The sequence below is a fragment of the Odocoileus virginianus genome, chromosome 12 (genome assembly GCF_023699985.2).
Source record: "Odocoileus virginianus isolate 20LAN1187 ecotype Illinois chromosome 12, Ovbor_1.2, whole genome shotgun sequence".
Taxonomy (NCBI): domain Eukaryota; kingdom Metazoa; phylum Chordata; class Mammalia; order Artiodactyla; family Cervidae; genus Odocoileus; species Odocoileus virginianus.
Window position 1 is genome coordinate 25,741,331 of NC_069685.1, and position 27,485 is coordinate 25,768,815.

At 35.4% G+C, this 27,485-nt stretch overlaps 1 long non-coding RNA gene across 1 annotated transcript in view; it reads right to left on the reverse strand.

Annotated features, from left to right (window-relative positions):
* Positions 1–19,447: 19,447 nt before the first annotated feature.
* LOC139037695 (uncharacterized) overlaps positions 19,448–27,485 on the reverse strand; it is a 65,514-nt gene continuing 57,476 nt past the window's right edge. The window contains exon 3 of the long non-coding RNA XR_011490526.1: positions 19,448–19,559. This is a non-coding gene — a long non-coding RNA (uncharacterized lncRNA). The remainder of the gene's footprint in view (positions 19,560–27,485) is intronic.

A 27,485-nucleotide genomic window follows, 5' to 3' on the forward strand; every position in this document is an offset into this window, starting at 1 on the left:
ACAGAGAAAAATATAGGATGCAAGATTATCTAATGAGATGCTTTAGAGAAAAATATGAGTAAATAAATCATCAAAATTTTTAGAACCAAACTCATTAGGACGGGCTTTCCTGGTGGTACAGATGGTAAAGAATCTGCCTGTAATGCAGGAGACCCAGATTTGATCCTGGGTAAGGAAGATCCCCTGGAGAGGGGGATAACTAATCACTCCAGTATTCTTGCCTGGAGAATTCCATGGACAGAGGAAATGAGCACCAAAAAATAGATGCTTCCAAACTGTGGTGCTGGAGGAGTCTTGAGAGTCCCTTGGACAGCAAGGAGATCAAATGAGTCAATCCTAAAGGAAATCAACCCTGAATATTCACTGAAAGGACTGATACTGAAACTGAAGCTCCAACTTTGGCCACCCGATACAGTCGTCTCATTGGAAAAGACTGATGCTGGGAAAGATTGAAGGCAGGAGGAGAAAGGGGCAACAGAGAATGAGATGGCTGGATGGCATCATAGATTCAACAGACATGAGTTTGAGCAAATCCCGGGAGATAGTAAAGGAGGGGGAAGCCTGGTGTGCTGCAGTTTAAGGGGTCACAAAGAGTCAGATATGACTTAGGGACTGAACAACAACAACAAAAACTCACTAGGAATTTGATAGAAACAGAAATGGGGATGTTGCAAAGAAATCACTGTATACTTTGCCTTTTCTAGATAAAGCAACTTCCAACTCTTCAAATCTATTTACAACTCAATTTCTTATCTCTTAATTATGTTATATTGTTGCTACCTTTTAGAATTTGAGCTGGTAGCTGATCTCCACTGACACAGATTTTTGTTTTGAATGTACTTGAGATTCTTTACATTTGTTGAAAGTAGACAGTAAAATACTACACACAAGAACTAGAACTCCAAAGTCAGGAGAACTGAAAAGGCTGTCATGAAGTGTCATGAAGGGACTGTGTGAACTACATATTTTGTGTAACCACATACTATAAAAGTAAGCATTAAACCCAGAAAATATACATGTAAAAACATAGTGCTACTGTTGTTCAGCTGTTAAGTCATGTCTGACTCTTTTGTGACCCCATGGACTACAGCCTGCCAGCCTCCTCTGTTCATGGGATTTTCTAGTCAAGAACACTGGAGTGGTTGCCATTTTCTTCTCCAGGTGATCTTCCTGACCCAGGAAAGCTGCATTGGCAGCTGAATTCTTTACCACTGAGCCTCTTGGAAAGCCCCCAAAACATATTACAATGCTAGAACATGTTTCAAGAGGAACAGAATGTTTTGTTATCATGCTTTTAACTGAGGAGACTTGTATATTACACTGCTGAATCAATAAAAAATTTATAAGAAAAGGTGACTATCTTTGATGATAACCGAATGGTTTTCAAATCTAATTATTCATTTTGAAAGACTTTTTTACTAGAAGCTTTTTCAGATACATGATAGAGCAGAGATATTTACTCAACCTATATCTACATCAAGACATGTTATCCTACTAAGTTGCTTTAGTTGTGTCTGACTCTTTTTGACTCTATGGACAGTATAGTCCTCCAGGCTCCTCTGTCCATGGGATTCTCCAGGCAAGAATACTGCAGTGGGTTGCCATGACCTCTTTCAAGGGTCTTCCCCACCCAGGGATCAAAATCCACATCTAATATTTGTGCATTGGTAGGCAGGTTCTTAACCATTAGTGCCACCTGGGAGGCCCAAACAGATCCTTTGCTACCAAGAATTTTATTGGAAGTCACTTGAAAGTCAATCATATGTAGGGACCATGTGTTTAACAGTATGTAACTTTAGATTAACCCTCAATTTTGCTTTCTAATTTTAGCATGTCAATGTTTTACTTTTGTTCCTCTGATTGTTTAAGTTTTTCATCAATTAACTTATTCTATTTTTTGGGTGAGGACAGTCAAACAAAATTATCACCCTCCATGGCTCATTCTCAAAATTTAAATCATGGTATATATCATTCTTTTATTGAGATACTGACCTCAAAACTCCTTATCCAGCATCATATAGATATATAGACATTAATAATACATTTCTGCCTTCAATTTACAACCTTAATTTTCCCTTCACTAAATTTAACAGAACAACATTGGAATTAGAACAGGTATTTCTCACCTTTCTAAAAGAGAGAAGGAATTACATTTCCAGTCTATATTTTATTAAAAGAATAATGAGTGCTTTCCAGAGATTTTCAGAAATGACTAGGAATACAATAGCCATTGTTTGCCTGATAAAGATGAAAACAATTTGTTGCAAGTGTTTACTCAAAATGAGAGGCCATATGAAAGATAATTGCTCAATATTCTAGAGAACTAGAAAACTCAAAGAAGCATGCAATTTGAGAATAATGTATGCTCCTAAACTATTTACATGGCATACAAAAAATTCATTAATTATCAATTATTTGACCAATTATAACTATTGCCACTCTCAAATTAAACCAGTTTGTATTATGCATCCTTTGTTGATGTGATCTGTTTTATTTGGGGAGATGAGGCTTAGTTATTCTGAATTACTGTATTACATTATTTTTAAAGCTAAAGATTTGAGAAGTGAACTATTCACTTAGGTTATTTTGAATACACAGTATTTGATTTCCGTTAATAACTCTATAAAAAGTAGTAGAAAAAATAGAGAAATTCATGTGTAAGAACTTTAACCAGAATGTATTAATACACACATTAAACAAATCTTACTGTTAATAAAGATTGCAAAGAGGTTACAAAGCGGGTATAGAAATTTCAAAATATACAGTCCTGGGTTTGAAAATTATCACTGCATTGGGCATATAACTTAGGGCTAGTGCAATAGGTTGTGATGGTTATTTGGATATCTAATATTTATTTGATATTTATATCTTAGCCAGTCTAGTATATGTTCCCCTTCTGATAATGACATTCCTTATTTCCTTTTAGGAAATGTATCCACTGGGTTATAGTGGAGCTGCCAATTAATGTGTCTTTAACACCCCTGAGTGATGGTCATGTTAATAGGTCAGCCAACCAAATTATCCTACATTCCCATACACAGGCACAGTTCAGGAATAAATGCTAACCCAAAGCATGGGCACTTTATATTCTTTCTTGATATTGTTGCCTGGGAAGATGACATAAGCATAGACCTGTCAGAGCTATTCTGCCACACATGAAGAAAGCCTGCCTGAGAATTAAGCAAACACAGAGTAAAATGAAGCCTTCAAAGAGATGAGACTATCTATAGATATATGGATATGTTATACCTGATAATCTTGTTGAAGCACTTGGATCCAATAGCTTCAAGGCCAGCATGAACAATGGGTTTTCAGTTGTGAGCTGGCATTTTAAATAAAATTGAACTGGACTTCATCACCTGCATGCAAGAGAGTCCTGACCAATAAATACATATTTCATAGGGTTCTTATAAGAAGATGTGAAAAGTATCTACCAGAGTACCTGGGTGCAGTGAATACTCAATAAAGAATTCCACTATTAAAAATATGTGTATCATTTTAGTCATATTAATTATGACAAGCATGATCAATAGTATCATTATGGGAACCAGAATGCCAGGATTTAAATACAATCACTATAAAGTTGATGGTGACTTCGGGCAAGTTACTAAGCCACAGTAAATTTCAGTTTCTTCTTTTAAAAAGGGGGAAAGGAAAGGATAATGACATTGTCTTATAAATTTAGAGAGATAATTAAATGTCAAACTATGAAGAAGAATTAGATAACTATACTCAAGAAATAATGTTATTCTTACTTTTCTCATCCTATTCAAAAACTGCAAAATTTGTAAGAAAACATATATATCCTTTAATACAATAATTCACTGAAATCTCTTGCAAAACCTGACAAGCTATTCTTCTACATTTAAATAGTAGTATCTCTTCTTTTGAAGAGAGGTTTTTCCCAAATTTAAAGGATCCTGCTTATATTGATCCAAAAATGTGGGTTTTTAAATCTTCTACTCACTGAACTATTTCTATCCCAGATTCATGCAAATTTAGACTAATCCCTTCCTCATATGACAGTCTTTTAAACAACTAAAGGCAGTTACTATGTACTTCATAATTAGGGTTGCCATATAAATCCTTGTCAAAACCAAGACACTTATGTAAATAAAAGGAGTAATGTTAAAAGTATATTAGGATAACAGGTATGTACTGTACCAGGGGAACTGGGATGTATGTTCACCCTTCATGATGCTTGCTCTCTATTGGGTAAAATATTCTCAGTACCTTTAACTCTTCATGGTACAGGACAGGCTCTTTTTTAATGTGGTACTCTTAATTTATCTAAATCTCTATTTTAGTTTATTCTCCCCCTGAGCTGAATTTAAGATTCCAAAGGAAAACATCTACTTTCAAAAGCTCTACAGAAGAGATCATCAAAGCAGTTCTTTGTAGGCAGAACGAATACACACATAATCACAGCATTTTGCAGCAATTTTTTTTCTGTTTCAGTATATTCTGAATACTCAGCTGAATGCTGTCTGAATGCAACTAAAACTTTAATGAGAATCTAAAGCTTTCATTTTAGTCATCACACTGAGGGAAAAATCTAGGCGCTATGAGTAGAAGAACAAAACTTAGAACACAAGGTTAAAAAGGAAAAAATGAATAGGTGAATGAAGTGGCTGAAGGAGCCAGGCTTCTAAAAAAAAAAAATCTATTTTTAAACTCTCTATTAAGAAGCTGGGGATTTTGGTTGAACATCAAGACAACTCTTGAAAGAAACAAAACATACACGCATATATGCTTGTACTGTACTTTATGTTCTTAGCAATAGTTCAAATTTAGTTCAATGTGGTTGTATTAGTGTTATATATTATTGGTAAATTCAGTTTATACATTTTTTCTAAAAAATTTTTGAGGGTTATTATACTGCAGCTTTTAGTGTTTGGCAGTTGTAAATTATGCTTTAACTGCTTCAGATTAAAAAAATCACAAAAATGCTTATTATTTAAAATAGTCAGAATCCTGAGCCACATTTTACAATAGGCAAAATAAGGAATTAAGATAAATCAGATAAATCAAATAAATCTCCTCTCTTTCTCCCCCCTCTCTCTCTCATGAAAGGTCAATTAACTTTATATCTCTCATTGATAAATACATTTTACACTAATTTATAAACATGCCATGTTCCTTGTTGAAATCAAGAAAATAATATTCCACAACTAATTTGGGACTAGGCATACAAGTTGATGCATGTATGCACAGCCCATTGTTTTTTATGGTTGTGCAGTGTCCTATGGCATACACACCCCACAGTTTGTTTAAACATCCACCTGTTAAAGAACACCTGGTTTGATTCTCATTTTGGCTACTACAAATAAAACAAATATATACAATGTTGTTAATATTCACATACAGGACTTTGAGTAAACCTAGCCTTTCCTTTTCCAGGATAAATGATCAAGAGTGAAACTGCTGTGCCATATGCACACTGCTTGCTTAGTTTTATACAAAAATGTCAAATTATTTTCTGGAGAAACTGTCTTATTTTATATTCTCACCAGCAATGTATGAGTGATTTAGCTTCTCCAAATCCTTGCCAGTATTTGATACTGTCACTATTTATTATTTTAACTATTCACTAGGTATACAGTGATATTTCATTGTAGGCTTCATTTGCATTTTTCTAATGGTTAATGATACTGAACATATTTTCATGTGCTTATTTGCCATCTGCAGATCCTCTTCAGTGAAATGTCTGTGGTTCTTTTGCCCAGTTTCTAACTACATTTTTTCTGTTGAATTTTGACAGTTCTTTCTATATCCTAGGTACTAGTTTTTTGTCAGATAAGAGATTTGCAAATATTTTTTCCCATTCTGTAGTTTGAATTTTCATTCTCTTTACATGGATTTTTGCCAAATTATATGTTTTTAAAATTGCAATGAGATCCAATACATCATCTCTCCTTTTCATATATTGTGCTTTTGGGGTCAAGTCTAGGAACTTTGCCTAACCCTGGTTACAGGAGATTCTCTGCTTGTTGCTGTTGTTTGTTTTCTCCCAAGAAGTTTATAGTCTACAATTAAAATTTAAGTCTGTAATCCATTTTGAGTTAATTTCTGTAGATTTATTAGGAACTTTTTATGTAGACATTCATACCATATGAAAATAGTTTTATTACTTCCTTTTCCAATCTGCATGTCCCTTATTTTCTTTTTGACTTACTGCGGTGACTAGAATTTCAAGAATTACATTGAACAGGAGTAGTGAACTTGCATTGATCATGATCTTTAGGTGATGAATATTTAGTTTTAAGCATTAAGCATAAAGTTAGCTTTAAGTTTTTTGGAGACAATCTTTATTGTCTATTAACTACCCTTTATTTTTAACTTGCTAAAGGTTTTTGCTACTAAGAAGCACTGGAAATTTTTCAATTCTTTTTCCTGTGTCAACTGGTATGATCATATATTTCTTCTATAGCTGGTTAATATTATCAATTACACTGATTGATTTTAAATGTTGAGTCAGACTTGAATATCTAGAATAAATTTCAAATAGTTACAGTGTATAATTACTTTTACATTGCTAGATCTGGTTTGCTAACATTTTGTTAAGGATTCTTGTATCTAAGATAAGTCATATTGGTCTGGCTGATTTTGCGGAAAAAGTAATACCTGTCTCATAAAATGAGATGGAAAGCTCTCCTTCCTCTTATATTTTCTTAAATGTTTCACGGAATTCTTATGTCCACTGACTCTGTCCTCAGTCCCTTATACTCCATTATTGAGCCAATTTGGCAAGTTTTAATTGTTCTTTCTTGTGATATTTTTAAAAATTATGTACTTCCCATTTGATTTTTCTTTATTTCATTTTATTTTATTTTATTTTTCCATTTATCTTCACTAGCTGGAGGCCAATTACCCCACAACATTGCAGTGGTTTTTGTCATACATTGACATGAATCAGCCATGGATTTACATGTATTCCCCATCCTGGTCCCCCCTCCCACCTCCCTCTCCACCCAATCCCCTCTGGGTCTTCCCAGTGCACCAGGCCCGAGCACTTGTCTCATGCATCCAACCTGGGCTGGTGATCTGTTTCACCCTAGATAATATACATGTTTCGATGCTGTTCTCTTGAAACATCCCACCCTCGCCTTCTCCCACAGAGTCCACAAGTCTGTTCTATACATCTGAGTCTCTTTTTCTGTTTTGCATATAGTACATGCCTTGATTTTCTTTTCTTTTCTTTGTTCCAAGTGAACTTATAATTCATTGTTGATTATAGTTTTATAATGGCTAATTCAGAATTCTTTAAAGATACTACATCATGGTGTTATCATCAGTTGATTGCCTTTTCTTAATCAAGTTGTGATTTTCTTGGTTCTTGCTATGATATGTAATTTTCAATTGTAGAAACTTTGTCATTTTAGAAGTGTCTGGTTTCTACTAAAATCTTTTATTTTAGTAGGAATCTTAGTCTGTTCAGGTTGCTCTAACAGAATACCATAGACTTGGTAGTTTATAGACAGCAGAAATTATTTTTTCAGTTCTGGATGCAGAGAAAGCCAAAATTAAAGGACTGGAAGATTTGTTGCCTGGTGATGGCTAACTTCATGGCTTATAAGGAGCCATATTTTCACTGTGTTCTAACACAGTATAAGTGACAAGGAAAAATCCTGGGGTCTCTTTCATAAGGGCACTAATCACATTCATGAGGGCTCTAATATCATAACTTAATCATCTCCCAAAGTCTCCAATGTCATATAACATTGCCATATAACATCAAGCATTTCTCCTAACTTCAGAATGACAATCACAACCCCAATCAAATAGCAGGTTGGTGTTAAACAAGGCAACAGTATTTCACAGGATATTTTTAATACAGGTGCATGGAGTAGAAGGATAGAGATCATGATAATAGCAATCAGTCAGAAATTCAGGCCCACATGCTTTATTCTCAATTTATTTATTTTTTGATGGCAGGAGATGGGGGAAGATACATGAAGAACTACATGTTGGTTTTAAAACTTACACCAGGACATATCCACTCACATTTCATCAGTCACAATAGGTCACAATAGTAGGAAGTGAAATCTTATGTTGTGGCCAGAAGAAGGAGAATAAGAATGTCTGTGAACAAGCCTGATGACACAAGAGTTGGCAATATATACATTGGCTGCATTGGCCCCATCTTAAAAACACTTCTTTCACGTACAGAACCATCAGTGTATAGCCGTGCAAACTTGTATGAATTTACTACAACTCTGAAACAATTAACAAGATATTTGCCCCCCTGCCATATGTCCAAAGACAGAAATCACACATATGCACTAGAGCAAATAATAATAAGTTATATGCCATTGCAGGTTTCAATGACATATTATCCTTACAAACTTTTGGATTTTCAATTTTTCATGTTACCATATATTTCTCAAGTGAATATACCTTAGAATTTTATAAAGAAGTAAGACACAAGCTGTACCGTAAGAAAGTTACAGTCTATTAAGGAAGAAAGACTAGAACAGAAATAACAATAACATAAGGTTGAATATTGGAACCAAAGAAGTAAAGCCTTTGGGACACAGGGGAGAATGATCATGTTGGTGGTGTTGCAAAGCAGTGTTCATGAGAGGTTTGATGGATAAGTAGAACTTGAGAGACAATAATTGTTAAGCCTGTAGTAGGCTTACTATGTGCCAGGAACTGCTTTGTATGATTTACTTAACATTATCTTTGTTATTTCTCACTGTAACTTTTATACTATAAGTTTTAGACAAAGATTTTGTACCATAATTTTTAGTACAAACTTTTGTACTATATTTTTGTACTTATTTTCTAGACTAATTTTAATTTTTGTACTATAATTTTGTACTAAAATTTAACTCGGGCTGAGACAGATCCTGACATCCCACACAGTTGGTAGGTAACAGAGCTGGGATTCAAACTCTGGGAATCTCACTCTAGGACCACTATATTCCACTGCATCCCACTGTGTTGAAATAGCATCTTAAGGAGAAATTAGAGCAAAAAGAAGTACAGATGGGAAATGTGTAGCTATGTCTGGGAGCAATACTAAGGCCAGTTTGCTAGTATCTAAGGCATTTTTTAAGAAAAAGTGAGTAAATGGGTTTAAAATCAAATCTTTCCAGAAAGATTTGTCTACAATCACAAAAATAAAGAAATATGTCTGTATGAGAAAGGAAGTTTTAGGTGATTGTTAATTTCTAAAATAGTATATTACAGGCATCATGGTAAACGTTCACAATAATACCTATGTCAACATTTTACTTGAAATCAAATTACCTTGTACTTTTGCCTAAGTCATTATAATGACATTGTTTCAAAGATATTAGACCTTTTGTTTAGCTTAATGTTTTTTTAATGTGAGAGGAAGCATTTAACCTGGCTGTTTTCCATCTCAGTAATATCCAACAGACAGTGTAGAGATCATGAATGTGGCCCTTTTCAAATGTATGAAAATGGCTTGGCTTTATCTGATTACTTTCTGTGCCAATCAAACATGCCAGGACTCGAACTCCCAAGTAAACCATTAGGGCCATATGCCTAATTAAATATGACCGGGCTGCTAGTATCCTCATTATCATTATTTTAAGAGAATATAAACTTGGGTATACGCAGAATGACTGACTTAAGCTATTAGGGTTTGAACATTAACTTGAGCTAGTACTTCAAAATACTTTAACTTTATGTCTATGACAGTAATGACATAAAATATACATTAAAATGGAGACTAATTATTAAATTTAAAAATTAATTTCTACCTTATAAAGCTATTTAATATTTCATTCTTAGTTAAATAACTATTAATCCTGTCTGATTTGAATTTCAAAAAAATTGTTTTTCTTAATGGAATAGCCATGTTTAATTTATACATGTGCAAATGTATTATGTATATCATTATCCATTCAATAAAAGAAAAAATATTTCAACAACAAGGTGTGAAATAACCAGTTGCACAATTAGCAATGAGAAATTTACATTAAATGAATTAAGTGCAACATAATATCACTCTTCTAGCTTTTGTTTCCTCCCCCACCCTCCATTCCCTCCGTCCTTTCTTTCTTTCTTTGCTACTGACTGCTAAGGGTACAGTTTTAGCACCAGCCTTGGGACATGGATTTAAAACCTTTTGCCCTATTGTGTCTTATAGTTGCAAAGGATTACAAAAAAAAGTTTATGTACACATTTTCAGATGATTTACATGATTCATGTTAAATAAACAGGCTTATATTGAATTAATTCAAATAACCTAATGATTATAAAACAATTTATTTCTAACTAAACACTAAAAAGGAAGAAACTTTCTATTTGTTCAATGATAAGCACTCAGTTTCTACGAAAATACTTGTGGCATATAAGGTATTCTAGAAAGATGATTTGAATAAGTAAACAAAGTAAGTTCTGAGAGAATGACTGACACCTTTTTTCTATTAAAATGTTCTAATTGCTACCATAGTACAGAAAAAGACATTTGTGATCTAAAATTCCTAACTTCTCCTTGATAAGAAACAAATAACTAGACCTTAACCTAAAATTAATTCCCAGGTGACTCAGTGGTAAAGAATCCACCTGCCAATATAGGAGACACAGGAGATGCAGGTTCAATTCCTGGGCTGGGAAGATCCCCTGGAGGAGGAAATGGCAACTCACTCCAGAACTCTTACCTGGAAAATTCCATGGACAGAAGAGCCAGGCAGGCTACAGTCCATAAGGTTGCAAAGAGTCGGACATGACTGAGCACATAAACCTATAACTGACTAAATATTTCACAGATTTATACACCTTAAAAGTATTTTAAAATGACAAAGAAAACAATTTAGATGATATAAACAAATTTCTTCTAATACTTCATGAAATGGATAGTCTCCACTCAGAGAACTGCAAGATGGAGCAGAAGGCAGCAAGCTGTTATAAGCTAAAGAATAAGGAACAAGGAATAGAAAATATTTGACTGAGGCCACACAGTCGACTATGATTGGGATGAAAAGGCCCAGAATTGGGGGTTGGCTGACTGCATATACTGAGTTTCTAGTCAAGTAGAGCATTTACAGGAATATGAAAGTTACCTTAGTTTCAGATTACTTACATGGCACCAAGGCAGAAACAGCCCTATTTTGGTCCAGGAAGTTATTTCAGAAAATGTTTATTAAAATACCAACTATTTAAAGTATTCATTAGTTGACCAATTTAACTTATTTGAGGGTATGTGACTCCCATGGACTGTAACCTGCCAGGCTCCTCTGTCCATGGGATTCTCCAGGCAAGAATACTGCAGTGGGTGGCCATTTCCTCCTCAAAGAGATCTTCCTGATTTAGGGATCAAACTCTGATCTCCTGCATTGCAGGCAGATTCTTTACTGTCTGAGTCACAAGGGAAGTTCTAAGATGATCTAATATGACTGTTACATAAGGTCAGTTGGATTTAGAGGAAAAGGCTCTAAACAGTTGATTAACAATATAAAACACACCAAAAAGAGAAATAGAATGATTTTAAAGTACTGTTTGTTTCTGTAGTTGGTATCACACACAAAACTCTCACAAAGAATAGGAAATCAGTTCTGAATATTCATTGGAAGGACTGATGCTGAAGCTGAAACTCTAATACTTTGGCCACCTGATGTGAAGAACTGACTCATTTGAAAATATCCTGATGCTGAGAATGATTGAAGGCAGGAGGAGAAGGGGATAACAGAGAATGAGATGGTTGGATGGCATCACTGACTCAACAGACATGAGCTTGAGTAAGCTCCAGGAGTTGGTGATAGATAGGGAGGCCTGGTATGCTTCATTCCATGGAGTCGCAAAGAGTCAGACAGGACTGAGTGACTGAACTGAACTGAAGTGAACAACAATGAAAAAAAAATCATATAACTTGAATAGTTTAATGTTGTTTTCTCTCTCTTTTGTAGTAAAGCTGAAATGTTATCAATGAATTTAGTTGAGATGATATATATTCCAAAAGAGATATGTAAATTCAAAGTTATAATTTTTTAAGTTCTTTTTTCTAGAACTTGATGTAATTTCTGGTACATGATTACGTTTATTGCTCACTCCTGTAGTCTTCAGAGCAGGATAAAACTTTACATTACAATGGCACTGAATTGGCTGTGCTCAGTGACAAAGCCAGCACTGTATGGGCACGGGGAGCCCTGTTGAGAAAGAGAATGTGCCTGGTTTAGGAATTTGGGAAACAATATAAGCACAATTTTTTCTTGTCTCTCTATAGATAGGGCATTTTTTGAACTGGATAAAGACAGAAATAAATTACATGTCCCTGAATGTTTGTTTTTAATTGCCCTTCCCCTCCTCTCAGGACGATTCCTGTTATGTGCTGATGCTAATTAAATTTTCACATTTTAATTATAATGATGATGATAATAATGATGATGACCACAATATGAGTAATTAAAAAATGGTTTACATGTGTTAACCAAAATTTGAGAAACATATATCTGAACCACTGGGGAAGCCCCATGGAATATTAATAGAAGAAAAGACCTCAAAGTAGAAAAACAGGTCAGTATAACTATGTTCAACTGATTTTTGACAAGGTACTAGAGGAAAAATAGCCTCTTTTTAACAAATGATGCTGAAACAATTGGACATTCATAAAGCGGGGGGAGGGGGGAAGAAACTAGACTTTTATCTACACCTTGTACAAGTGGCTCAGTGGTAAACAATCCCAGGGACGGAGGAGCCTGACAGGCTAGAGTCAGTAGGGTCACAAAGAGTTGGACACCACTGAGCACTCATTAAGGTTAAGAATATTGATTTGTCTGACTCTTAAGCATGTCCTTTCAACATTTACACTACATTTTTTTTTTCTTTCTTTCTTTTACTACTGTTAGATAGTACCAGTGTTATAGCCCCGTGTGATTTCCTTGGAAGGACCAATGGTACAGCTCCGTGTTACAGCTCCTTGAGGCATAAGGGCAGGCCAACCCAATAGATGTGAAGAGAAGAGAAGCCCCCAGTTCAATTTTGGCTCCTCTTTTTATGTTTTTTTCTCCTCCCCCTAAGCCTGCCCTATGTAAATTGGGCTAGCCAAGAGGGCTGTTTGTTTCACCTGAGGTCCTCACTCCAGTCCTCTGATGCCCTTTGTTCTATTTTCGCAGGCTTTTCCCCTCTTTGCCTTTTAGCCACCGCCATTTTGGACTCCCTTTTCCTCTTCTAACTACCTAACACTATATTCTAGAATGTTTTCTTAAAAGAGGCTTTGCCGCTCTCAGAGTGTTACCAAACATGTGCTATTGAACCTGAGTGGATTTCTGATTCAATGGATACCGTACTTTGACACACTTGTTTTTTAATTGAACGTGAAATCTGGGGTCATTCATCTTAACTGAAGTTCTCTAGCTAAGAAAATTTTATTAATTTTATTCAGGTATAGTTAACGCTACAGTCCATGCGGTCCCAAAGAGTCAGACATGACTGAGCTACTGAACAGCAAAACACCTGTAATAGAGAGTAATCCCTTACCTCTGTTTGATAAGATAGGTTTACATTGACTGAGTGTTGACTAGAACTGAAGAATTCTCCCAGATAGTCTACGTTTATTAACTCATGAGGTCCTTAAGGACAAGAGGGCCAGCTTGAGGGATCTACAAACTGAGCAGCTGCACAGAGGGTCACGTTCAGAAGGGACTGCACTCGGTTTAATGATCTGAAGTCAACATTTTCATATTCTAAGTAACTTCATCAGTGAACACGTGTTTTTAAATGAAGTTTGAAGGTACAATGAAGCATGCACAAGAGCTGAGAAGCTACGTGCAATACACCTGTCCTGTTCCTTGCTGCCTTATTTGCATACACCATTCACAATGCTCCAAGAGTATACAATTCCCATGGACCCACAATGACATGTGAGGGTCAGGGGACTCAGAACAAGTTTAAGGGCTCAAAACAAGTGTAAGCACATTACATCTATCAATGCATGAGCAGAGGCACTGATACCTCCAAAAGGCCATTCAATCACTTCAAATCAAACTCTTTCAACACAGAAGGAAGGCAATGGCATTCCAAGAAACACAAACAACCAAGGAACTCTATCATATCTGTTCTTACTCATGTCAATTCCCTATATTCAACCATTTATGCTAAAAGGATGATACAGAAAGAAGAGAAAGACAGGGCAAACCAATTTCCCTTTGTCCTTCCTATAGGCTATATGCTATAACTAGAGACTGTTGGTAGAATGTGCATCAATAAAAAAGTAAAATAAAGTTAATAATAATAAATAATATATATATAATATAAATAATAAAAAATAAATAATAAAGTTAATTAGTTTGTACAGTGTTCCCACTCTTCAGAGAAGACAAAACTCATATGCATGTACCAGCTATGAAATAAGAACTGTGTGATATCAATGACTCTATATACAGGTTAAACATTCTTATGTTTGAATTTAAAATTGGCATTGCATAATATAAAAATAAATTGTATAATTTGTGCTAATAATTTAAAATTTCAATATTTCTTCTCTTACAAAGATAACAAATAGAAAACAAAACAGAAAAAAATCACAAGAAGAGATATAGACTGTATAAGGGAAAAGTATTATATTTTAGTACACTTAATGACTTTTTTCCCTACTTTTTGAACACAGGGCCTTTTTTTGTTTTTAGTGGCTTCTACAAATTATAGAGCTATCCTTGTAAGGATATATTATTATTACCATTCCTATGTTATAGATGAGGAAACTAAGACCTACAAGGATTAATTAATTTTCTCAATTTCAAACAGCTAATAAATGAAGACTCTTAAACACAACAGTAATGAACCAGAACCTATGAACTAAACTACTACATCAAACAGCATGTGCATGGTTGCTAAGTCACTTCAATTGCTACCCTATGGACTGAAGACCACCAGGCTCCTGTCCATGGGATTCTCCAGGCAAGAATATTGGAGTGGGTTACCATTTCCTGACCCAGGGGGTCTTCCTGACCCAGGGTATTGAACCCCTTTCTCTCATGTCTCCTGCATTAGCAGGGGGGTTCTTTAACACTAGTGCCACCTGGGAAGCCCATATCAAGCAGTATACTACAGCAAAAATAAATACAGGATTTAAAAGACCTGTTTGCACCTAATAGATACTGCTGGGTGGCCTCAAAGCAAACAACTAACTGGGCAGGAACACAGCCCCACCAATCAGCAGACCAGCTGCCTAAAGATTCCCTGAGTCCACAGTCATCTGCAGACAGTCGCTTAGACAGGTCCCTGTCCACCAGAGGGCTGAGGCATGGCTCCACCCACCAGTGGACAGGCATAAGCCTCAGAGCCTATTGAACTGTGACTCTGTCCACTGCTGAACCAGCATTAGTCCTGGAGAACCCCTGGGGTTCTGCAGCCAGCCTCCAAGAGACCATGCCCCACTAACCATCAGCCACCAGCATCTACACAAAGCAGCATCTGGCAACCAACTGGGCTAGGAGACAACCAAGCCTGTCAGACCCCCTGCAGAGTCAACTTGCCACAACAGAAGGACCTACACAGCCCTCTTAGGGGGACCCCTAGAGCATGTAGCTTGGATAACAAGAGGAGAGAGAGGAGAGTGTGCTGTTGGGTGGCATAGGGCATCTCCAACAGAAGGCCACTTCTCCAAGATCAAGAAAAGTAACCTACCACATATACGAAAATACATGGAAGCGACCTAAATGTCCATCAGCAGACGAATGGATAAGAAAAGTGTGGTACATATACACAATGGAATATTACTCGGCTATTAAAAATGTATTTGAATCAGTTCTAATGAGGTGGATGAAACTGGAGTCTATTATACAGAGTGAAGTAAGTCAGAAAGAAAAACACCAATACAGTATATTAATGCATATATATGGAATTTAGAAAGATGGTAATGATGACCCTATACGCGAGATAGCAAAAGAGACACAGATGTAAAGAACAGACTTTTGGACTCTGTGGGAGAAGGTGAGGGTGGGATGATTTGAGAGAATGGCATTGAAACATGTATATTATCATATGTGAAATAGATCGCCAGTCCAGATTCAATGCATGAGACAGGGTGCTCAGGGCTGGTGCACTGGGATGACCCTGAGGGATGGATGGGGAGGGAGGTGGGAGGGGGTTCAGGATGGGGAACACATGTACACCTGTGGCTGACTCATGTCAATGTATGGCAAAATCACTACAGTATTGTAAAGTAATTAGCCTCCAATTAAAATAAATACATTTTTTAAAAATCCCATCCATTAAAAAAAAAAAGTAAATACAAATAGCAACTCAGACAAAAAGGAGGCTACAGAGGAACATGTCCCAAAGGAACAAAAAACCCAGCTTGGACATTAATACATGCATTATTAGTGAGAATAATTCTGGCAAATACTTCTCATTTGCAACCAACCTTTTATAAGATGTGAAAAAAATATTCTGATAAAAACAAACCTCTAACTAATTACTCAATAGCAAAATGCTTCAATAAATCATTAACATTCTTTAATGAAATCAATTCTTAACTAGGCCCTTTATGTTTATTCATCTATTTAAATGCAATGATTTGTGGGTTCAAAGACCTATTACTTTACACTTATTTGACATTTAAATTGATACCATCAAAGCAAGTTCACTCATCATCTATTCAGCACATGATATTATTTAAGAAATTTCTTGCTTTTAATTTATTCACTTATATAGTAGTTTCTCACCTGAAATTTGGAGATTACATTTGAACAATGATCAACTGAAAAAATATCAAACGTTTAAAAAATGACTAAAATTACAAACTTTTAAAATGAAAGGAGGAGAGCACGGGAATGCTGAGCTCAATTCAACTCCTTGCCTAGTTAGGTGAAATTTGTAAGACAAAAATGAGATCTCAATTTACAATTGTGCAAATGAAAAATCACTTTAAGTTTCTTTGGTGGAAATGACTTTGAAGGCTTTTCTCTGAAAACATTATTTTCATTTTGGGGAACACATAAACCTATATGTCTTAATTCTCAAAGCAGAGAAAGTTAGTGTTCTTCCATTGACAAGAAGAAAAAGATCAAGCTTCTGAGTGTTTAACTTCCAAATCACAGGTGTAAGAACAGAAACTTTTACTGGCAAGTTCCTGCAAAACTGACTTTTTCCTTTAGCTAAGGGAACCAATTTATTTTTCACTAAAGGGAATAAAAGGAAAATGATTTTGATCTTGATCTCTCAGTGCTTTAGCAAACACTACAATTATGTATTCCTAAAATTCAGTCAGGATAATTTGTACTTTCTGAGATAACATCCATAAAGTGAAATGATGATTTTCAGGGGTTTGAAGAATGTATCCCTTGAGTTAAAATTACTTTGTATCTCTTTCTCTTTATAAATATACTGATATTTTCATGTCTGCATCTTTTATTTTTTTCTTCTTTCTGATCTTCTAAATATGGCTTATTATTTTCTCCATTTATGTTAATCAATAATATAAAATAATTTTATAATACATCTTTAAAATATTCTCTGTCTTGGGCACTTTCACATAATTATACTGCTTAATGCTCACAATAATCCGTTAAAAGAGCTGATATCAAGCTTATTGTTATTCTATGTGAAAAATGATGCTCAGATAAATAATCATGAAATATCAGATATTTAGTAAGAGATGCATACATGCTTTCAATATTAACATTTTACTCCTCCCTGTTTCTGCAAAGTTATTTACCTCTTATAGTATTGTATCTCTTTATTTCTATCCATCTTAGTGTCCACACTCTCTTGTTCTCATTTTCTCTATGTATCTGTTAGTTGTACTGCGTTTGATTTTCTGTTATTTTTTCATTTCTCTTTTTACTTCCTTGCTTAACCTTGTTGGATCTCTATCTGAGCTATCTTTAAAACAAATTTGGTAGGGTTTGGTAGTTATGGAATTAAGTTTTATGCATACTGTTACCCTTTTTAAAACACACAAGGAAGCTTTTTTCTCTTGATTTTGTTGCTACAAAACATGTATACTATGTGGCTAGATATATACATATGAAGTGTGTTTTCCTTGTAAGACACCATAGCATCTCTCCCCTTTCTTGCCTTACTTTTCTTCTTTCCTTTTCACCCTTTTTCCTTAAGCTCTGCTTTAAGATTTTATTTGCATCTTCCCTGCATGTAAATCCATCAGAAAAGAGAATTAGCATCTGGGTCAGTATAATTACAGACACAAACATTTAAGGGTGAAAAAAAAAAAAAAAGAATCCTATTTCAGAAAACGAAACAAAAAAATAATCAATATTTTCCCTTTTAAAGTTCTATTTTTGAAAATGGTTTCTACTCAGAAAAACAAGCCTAAATATTTAAAGAGCTCTTATTTTTAAAGTCTCTCCTAAAAATAAGGGGTGATTCAAGAAATGAAAACTATTAGTATGGTATGGTATCATTTATTCCTCATTATTTCTTTCTCCCATCCTAATATTTTATTTTATAGTCTTAGCATATTCATATTTACTTATAAATAAAAGAATAATTACTGAAAAGAAAATGACAAAAAGTGTGTTCACTTACAAAGAATGGAATGATTGCTCAATTAAGCTATAGCTGCAGGAAAGTAAAACAATAATTCATGAAATATGCATGTGAAATGCACCTATACATTTTCCAGGCTCCTGCTTTCTTTCTATTTGCATCTCTATGTACAGAATACTGCCCTGCAGAAACAAACAGCCATATTAGACATATCTGTACAGCTGCTGGGCAAGGTAAGTTTATTAAAACTTTAGGGTAGATATTTAAAATACATGCCAACTTTCTCTAATGTCAGGGAAACTAATGAAGTAAAGTGCAAAGTAAAGTGTATCTTTTCTAATTCACACCTCACACAAACTTCTATATTCTCATCCTGTAGATGCAACACTTTCTAGAGTTGTCAAACATAGAGTTGATATATCTGTATATGCATAAACATAGGTAGTGATTAAAACTGCTAGTGAATTGTAGACCAAAATCTAATATAAATAATTTTACAGCAAGAGTTTCTCTACATTTTGCTTCTCTGTAAAGATACATTTTGGAGGGTGGGGAGGCAAATTCTCAAATTAGGAACATATAGATTTCAGGAAATAAAAGAAAAATTGAGAACTTATATTTTTACTAGTTACACTGGAAATGTTTTATCTAGTTTTTGGCAAGGTTTGAAAATTGAGGGCTTAAGAAAAAATAAGTTTGTCCATTCATTTAAGTGATGAGCAGTAGTTAAGAAAACATCTGAGTTGGGTTTGTAACCTATCATAGGAGATTAAATGTGTAAAAACTGCACAGTCTTGTGCAATGTAACATAATGCTTATTATCTACTACTCTATTTAGTATTATTATCTTTATTGTTATTATTACTGGTCTATTGTTAGAAATCATCTCTATACCTATTGCTTAGTGAAGATACGTATCAGGCTTATAATTAGGTGGACACTGACCAAAACAATAAGCACACTATGTTCCCCTCTGATTTGTGTGTGTCTATCACTGAGTGTATTATTTTTGGATCTTACCTGTCCGCTGTGGTCAAGAATGTGGAATCTGGAGCCAAAGTGTTTGAGACGGAATCCCAGCCTGCCATTTTTAGCTGTATGATCTTGGGCAAATCTTGCTCTGTCACAGATTCCCTCTGTAAAATGCAAATTAAAAATAGAAGCTTACACATAGGATATTTGTAACGTTCCATGGGTTAATATATACTACTATACTAGTGCATGCTTGGTGCTAGGCACAAGATGGCCTATGTGCCTTTCTTTAACTTTTTTTTTTTTAAATCAAGGAAGGTGATAAAGGCAGCATGCATAAAATAAAAATTAAGTTACATATAATGCCTTAGAATTGTATCTGTCATACACTGCTTTCCTGGTAACTGTGAGTAGACGAGCATTTCGTACATTGAATTATATTGACGTTTGTGCACTGCATTTTTAATTTTCCTATTGCACAGAGACATGTAAGTGGATTAATAGAGGGAAAATAATTATTTTATGCACAAAGTCACTGTGGAAAATATTTTTAGTTCTTTGAAGTGTTTTTTCCACCTCTCGGCTAATTATCAAGTAGCTGCCTGATTGCTGATGACTGATGACTGATGGAGAGGAGGTTCAGCAGGTGCTAATAGTTTGGTTAGCTTAAGTGGTTCTGAGGAAGGAACCACACATTTTTCAGGCAGACAGAGCTATGAAGATTCTCTCAAGGGCGATGATTTGGAGGGTATGTGGAGAATTTGTGTTACAAACTGAAAAGAGTGGGATCTGAAGATTATCTTAAATATAATTACTAATGATAACAATAGTTCTACTTTTGACGATGATGCATAAAAAGGTCCTTTGCATTTTAAACTTTGAGGAGACAAAAGAAAGTTGACAAAAACTTAGAGACAAACCTAACTTCCCTAACCTAATTCTTAAAAAAAATAACCTCTGTAGTTACATATTAACACAACAACAAAAAAAACTGATGTTATAGCACAGGGAACTATATTCAATGTATCGTAATAACTTATAATGGAAAAGAATCTGAAAAAGAACCAATATATATGTATATGCATAACAATCACTTTGCTGTAAAATTGAAAATCAACTATACCTCAATAAAAAATTAAAAAACTGATGCATATTGAATGGTAAGTAAATCATAATGTTAAAATAGAAATAATGAATTATAACTACATAATTTATTATTAAATTTATTATTTATTAAAACAATGAGACTTGCATAATTTTATTAAATAAATGATCATGTTAAGAGACTTAAAAGTTTAATTTTCCACTAGAAGTAGAAATTAATACATTTCATCATTTTTATGTTACTATATAAATACAAGTAAGAATATACTTGACATTTTTTTATAAATAATGTTAAGCTAAGGTATCTTTATTTAAAACTAGTATATTATTTTATACTGCTTCTCTGGTGGTTCAGTCAGTAAAGAATCTGCCTGCAAAGCAGACCTGGGTTCAATCCCTGTTTCAGGAAGATCCCCTGGAGAAGGGAATGGCTAACCACTCCAGTACTCTTGCCTGAAGAATTCCATGTGGACAGAGGAGCCTGGTGGTCTATAGTCCACGGGGTCGCAAAGTTTGGCCACAAGTGAGTGACTAACACACACACACACTCACACACTTATTATTTTAATGGAAATCTTCAATTAAAATTTCAGCACACATAAATATTGTTGGAAAACTTCTCCCTTTAATTTGCTGATTTAGTTGAGGCATTCTAAAAGAGGAAAAAAATGAAATTACACAGGGTTAGCAACAACAGCGAAACACACTTCACACTTAGAAATGTGAGGGAGAGTCTGGAGAGCAGGTGAGCTCTTGCCCACAGCTCACCACCTCTGCAGTTTGTGAGTATCCTCAACACACAGAAGAATGTTAGGAGACAAATTTTCACCACCAACTGCTGTATCAATGCTGAGCTGAAGTATGTGATCCCAGGCTAGCTACACAGCATTCATTCACCTCCTCTTGAACCCAAATCTACACCATATGCTTTCAACACACTGTCTTGGGGCCTACAAGAAAAAAGTAAACAGAACAGGACTCAGCAAGAAGGAAGCAGGGAGGGAGTTGTGGACAAAAGGAACTGATCTCCAGGGCCATGCCCCAAGCTATATGCAAAAGACTTGTAGAAAGAAAGAAAGAGGTTAAGATAGCTATTCTATACTAAATGTCTCGGCCTTGCCTTCATCTTCCTACCATGCAGAAGGCAGAAATGCTATAGAATATCCAACAGGCATTCACCTTTTAATCCACAGCGAAACTGTTTACTAGTAATTGTCCAATTAGACTCTGACAACACCGTATCAAGCAACACCTCTCCATGAACATGTACCTGAGAAAAATCTAGGCCAAGTCAGATGCAATAGCCCCTCTCTACCGATTGAGCATGACTTCTCCCTCCCTGAGCCCACCCCTCACCGCGCTGTGGCATGAATTATTTTTCTCATGCAACTAAAAGACATAGGTAGCGGCAAGATTATAATTAGTGTAAAGATCATCAGCTAAACTTAATCAATCCCTTATGATTCCAGGCATTCTTTTCAGCAAGTAAAATAAACTACTACCAATTTGATCTTCACAAAAGTTTCCTGTAGTAAAGGTTATTTTTGCCCTATTTTATAGATAATGAAATGCTGAGATTAAGAAATTTGATCAAATTTTTATTCCAAGTAAATGGAAGAGCCAGAATTTAGTTTGAATCTAAAGTCATCCCTTTAAAAAGTATACTCCATTGTGTCCCACAATTACATAGAACGAGGTCCAATCCCAGACTCTGTTATCCTAGGAAACTTCTATTGACTATATGATAGAATTACTGTGAGAATGGCATTAAGTCATCTATAAGTTCTATCTCTCTTGTCATTGATTTTTTTTTTTTTTTTAACCCCTCTTAACTCCCAAACACTCTCTGCTTGCTTGGCCTTTATCCAATAGCCCTTAGTTCATCTTTCTCCAGAATGTGTGTCGTGATTACAGAAAATTTCTTCCTTCATAAATAAGTATTTCAAGTCTATTTACTTCTCCACAAACACACTAATTTTATCTCCTAACTTTAACTGAAAATTGACTATTTTCCCTTTGGCATTTGCAGTTGAATTTTCTCTTTTTTCTTAAACTACTTCATCATGGAGTTCCAAAGCCAGGACTGTACATAGCATATGTGTGTATGCATGCTCAGTTGCCTCAGTCATTTCCCACTCTTTGTGATACTATGAACTGTAGCCTTCCAGGCTCCTCTGTCAGTGGTATTCTCCAGGTAAGAATACTGGAGTTAGTTGCCAGGCCCTCCTCCAGGGGATCTTCCCAATCTAGGGGTTGAACACGAGACTCCTGAACTGCAGGTGGATTCTTTACTACTGAGCCAGTGGAGAAGCCCATAGGCAGAACATACAGTATATAAAGTTTACAATATATATACACACATATTATATAATGTACACATATAGTGTGTATATAATGCATATAAACCTTATAGACTATATTCTGTATTATGTTATTTATACTAATCTACATTTTTAATTTCAGTTCCTCAAATATCAAGAGTCCATGAGTGTTCATCAGAATATCACTAGAGAATAGATTCATACCTGGCACTTAATGGGCTTCAAATTCTATTTGCTAAATGAATGACTGAATTGAATTCTCAGGAAATATTTATATCTATCTATCTACCTAGGTTTACATATCAGTTCAGTTCAGTCACTCAATCATGTCTGACTCTTTGCAACCCTATGAATCACAGCACGCCAGACCTCCCTGTCCATCACCAACTCCTGGAGTTTACTCAAACTCATGTCTATTGAGTTGTTGATGCCATCCAGCCACCTCATCCTCTGTCATCCCCTTCTTCTCCTGCCCCCAATCCCTCCCAGCATCAGGGTCTTTTCCAATGAGTCAACTCTTCACATGAGGTGACCAAAGTATTGGAGTTTCAGCTTCAGCATCAGTCCTTCCAATGAACACCCAGGACTGATCTCCTTTAGGATGGACTGGTTGGATCTCCTTGAAGTCCACGGGACTCTCAAGAGTCTTCTCCAACACCACAGTTCAAAAATTTTTCGGCACTCAGCTTTTGTCACAGTCCAACTCTCACATCCATACATAACTACCAGAAAAACCATAGCCCTGACTAGACGAACCTTTGCTGGCAAAGTAATGTCTCTGCTTTTTAATATCCTGTCTAGGTTGGTCATAACTTTCCTTCCAAGTAGTAAGCGTCTTTTAATTTCATGGCTGCAGTCACCATCTGCAGTGATTTTTGAGCCCAGAAACATAAAGTCAACCACTGTTTCCACTATTTCCCCATCTATTTGCCATGGAGTGGTGGGACTGGATGTCATGATTTTAGTTTTCTGAATGTTGAGCTCTAAGCCAACCTTTTCACTCTCCTCTTTCACTTTCATCAAGAGGCTTTTTAGTTCCTCTTCACTCTCTGCCATAAGGGTGGTTTCATCTGCATATCTGAGATTATAGATATTTCTCCTGGCAATCTTGATTACAGCTTATGCTCCTTCCAGCTCAGCGTTTCTCATGATGTACTCTGCATATAAGTTAAATAAGTAGGGTGACAATATACAGCCTTGACATACTCCTTTTCCTATTTGGAACCAGTCTGTTGTTCCACGAACTATGGACGGAGGTTCGTGACATTGTACAGGAGACAGGGATCAAGACCATCCCCATGGAGAAGAAATGCAAAAAGGCAAAATGGTTGTCTGAGGAGGCCTTACAAATAGCTGTGAAAAGAAGAGAAGTGAAAAGCAAAGGAGAAAGGGAAAGATATTCCCATTTGAATGCAGAGTTCCAAAGAATAGCAAGGAGAGATAAGAAAGCCTTCCTCAGAGATCAATGCAAAGAAATAGAGGAAAACAACAGAATGGGAAAGACTAGAGATCCCTTCAAGAAAATTAGAGATACCAAGGGCACATTTCATGCAAAGATGAGTTCAATAAAGGACAGAAATGGTATGAACCTAACAGAAGCAGAAGATATTAAGAAGAGGTGGGAGACAGAGATTAAGACCATCAATATAGATATACATATATAGGGGCTTCCCAGGGGGCACTAGTGGTAAATAACTCACCTGCCATTGCAGGACACATAAGAGACTTGGATTCTCTCCATCTCAGGGCCAGGATGATCCCCTGGAGAAGGAAATGGTAACCCACTCCAGTATTTTTGCCTGGAGAATCCCATGGACAGAGGAACCTGACAGCCTACAGACCATGGGTTCACAAAGACATGACTAAACAACTAAAAAACAACAATATATAGATACAGATATATAAACCCTGAGAGAGGAAAATCAAGGTGAACACAAACTACTTCCTAGCCTTTATCTCCATAAATATGTAGAAAAATCCCAATAGCATATAAAAGCTCAATCTGTTTCATCTAGGAAAACAAAAGAACACTGTTGTCTTTGATATTGCTGTGCTTCAGATCTTTAATTTTATGAAAAGCACACCTAGGTCTAATTGCATCCAATTAAGATAAAATCAGAATACATTGTTGATGTTATTGACTTCATAAATCTAATGCTCAATTACAAAATGACTCAAAACCACTGCCAAGATCTAGACAACTGTTGCCTCTCCTAAAATTTCTTTTGCAAAAACAGCCTACATTATAAATCACTTTGTATGCAACAAAGGTCAGTTGTCTACAGTTAATGGAATGTTTCCTTCTAGGATAATTTATGTACATTACCTTTCTTTCATCAGAACATATTTCTGGCTACATATGGCCTGAAACTGAAGTGTCTCTACATTTCTAAAGACAAGTATTTTAGTGGATGAAGGCGTGACTGAAAAAAAGTGGAGTGAAATTTATTCTACATAGTTAAGATTTAGATTTTAAAATTATTCATAGTAAGTATGCAAATAATAAGCAAGTTTTTTTTTTTTAATTTCAAAACCAGAAAATTCTTAAGAAGACTTTTTGGTATGACATTAATCTAAACAAGGGGATATTTAAGTTATATATTGGAAGAGCTCTTGGTTTTTGAAACAGGAAAAATGATACATATCTGTAAGAAAATGTACATTTTACAAGTCAAAACTACCTGAAGTCTATGAAAAACAGCCATCTCTGAAACCTCCTTTACCTGAAATATGTGGACAACCTGACCAAAACAATGTAGAGACAGGTCCTGTGACTCTCCAGCCAAGGAGCTGTTTCTGAAAGCAGTAATGTGAGATGTGTGTGTGCTAAGTCACTTCAGTCGCGTCCAACTCTTTGCTACACCATGGACTGTAGCCCACCAGGCTCCTCTGTCCATGGGATTCTCCAGGCAAGAATACTGAAGGCAAGTTGCCATTTCCTCCTCCAGGGAGTCTGCCCAACCCAGGGATGGAAACCCACGTCTCCTGCATTGGCAAGTAGATTCTTTACCACAAGCGCCACTTGGGAAGCATCAACGTGAAACGATCTGGGTTTAAACTCCAAACTAACCATATACTGCTTGTCAGGTCTTGATCAAGTTTTCTTACCTCATTTGAAAAATACCATATTCACCAGTTTGGGGTTTTTATGAGGATTAAGTGAATCAATACCTATGATATGTTTAAAATAATGCCTGGTTCACAGTAACTACTCTTTAAGTGTTAGCTCTTATTTTTATTCTTGAGTAATTCTGGTAAATATTTGTTTTCAACATGCTATAAATATATTTTTAAGGTATAAACAGGTTCGCAATCTACTCACGAACATCAAAGTCCTTACAGACCTGTCTCATGTTATACCTTGACTTATGTCAAAAACAGTAAGAGCTTTGGAGAAATATAGATACTCCAATACTCATTACATTGTTTCCTAATTACATTTTCTTCATCAACCTACTTATCATGCCTAAGACTTTTTTTAACCACCTATTTATCTACCATGTACTACTGTTTGAGATTATAATTTTTGTACTCTTATATTTTTAGATTAACTCTAAGCAATATTATAAAGGTAACAAACCAATGATAACTGCCTCAACTGAAGTTTCAGGGGAAATGTTTAGTACTACTTTTCAGGAAAAATTGGATTGTTTATACTCCAGCAATACATGTGAAAAAGAAAAAAAAAAGCCTTGATATATAGTATTTGCCAATTTCTGTGGTATAAATTGTGAATACCTCCACTAAGTGGGATTTCAAGCTACCATAATGATGTGGATGAATGCAGCATTAAGATAAGCATACATTTGGCTCTCTTGAGCCAGTATGATCTGGTTTCAGTACATCACTGCTTCTACCAAATGATGAATGCTCACCAGCTTGTGTCCCATCTATAAAATAACTTCCCCCAGGGGTGAGGAAAAAACATCCCCCATTATAGAAAAGTTACAACATCCACAGAAAAATTCATGATGCTACAATGAGCGCGAATTCCAGAGCAACCAATTTCACTAATAGCTCAGACTTAGTCCTTCTATCTAAAAAGCATTTTGCAAAGTGTAACAGTGGGGAGATAGTATTCTGTAGGACTTAAGTGCTGAAAATCTATGTTTTAAAAATATTCTACTTAGAACAAAATTCAGGAAAAGATGTGGGGTAAATAATGAGAAACTGAAAACAACAATTGGGCATCAAAACACACACCAGAGAGTGAAGAAGAAGATAAATATAAACTGGAGGGGGGAAAAAAACAATAGTCTGTATTGTATCAACATTTTTCAGACTTTGCCATGCATATGAATCACCTGGGTTTCTTGATAAATGAAAACTGTGATTCACTAAGCATGGGAAGGGGCCTCAGATTCTGTATTTCTAATAGTTAATACTGATTCTTCTGGTTTCATAACTACATTTTGAATAGGAAGGTATTAGATTATTTCAGTTACCTTTAGTTCTTTGATGATAAGAAAATGAAAAGTAATTCCAGAAAAAAATTCAGAGTTTAAGTGAACAGCCGATTCTTTTTAAATTGAAAACTCAATAATTCTCATGGGGAATAAGATAGGGAAGAGTTTCTTAGAATGTTCATTTATCAGTTTGATGACTTACCTAGGTAGCAATGCCAAATGGTTTGAAAAGCTGGAATGAATCTACTGAGGCTTGAGA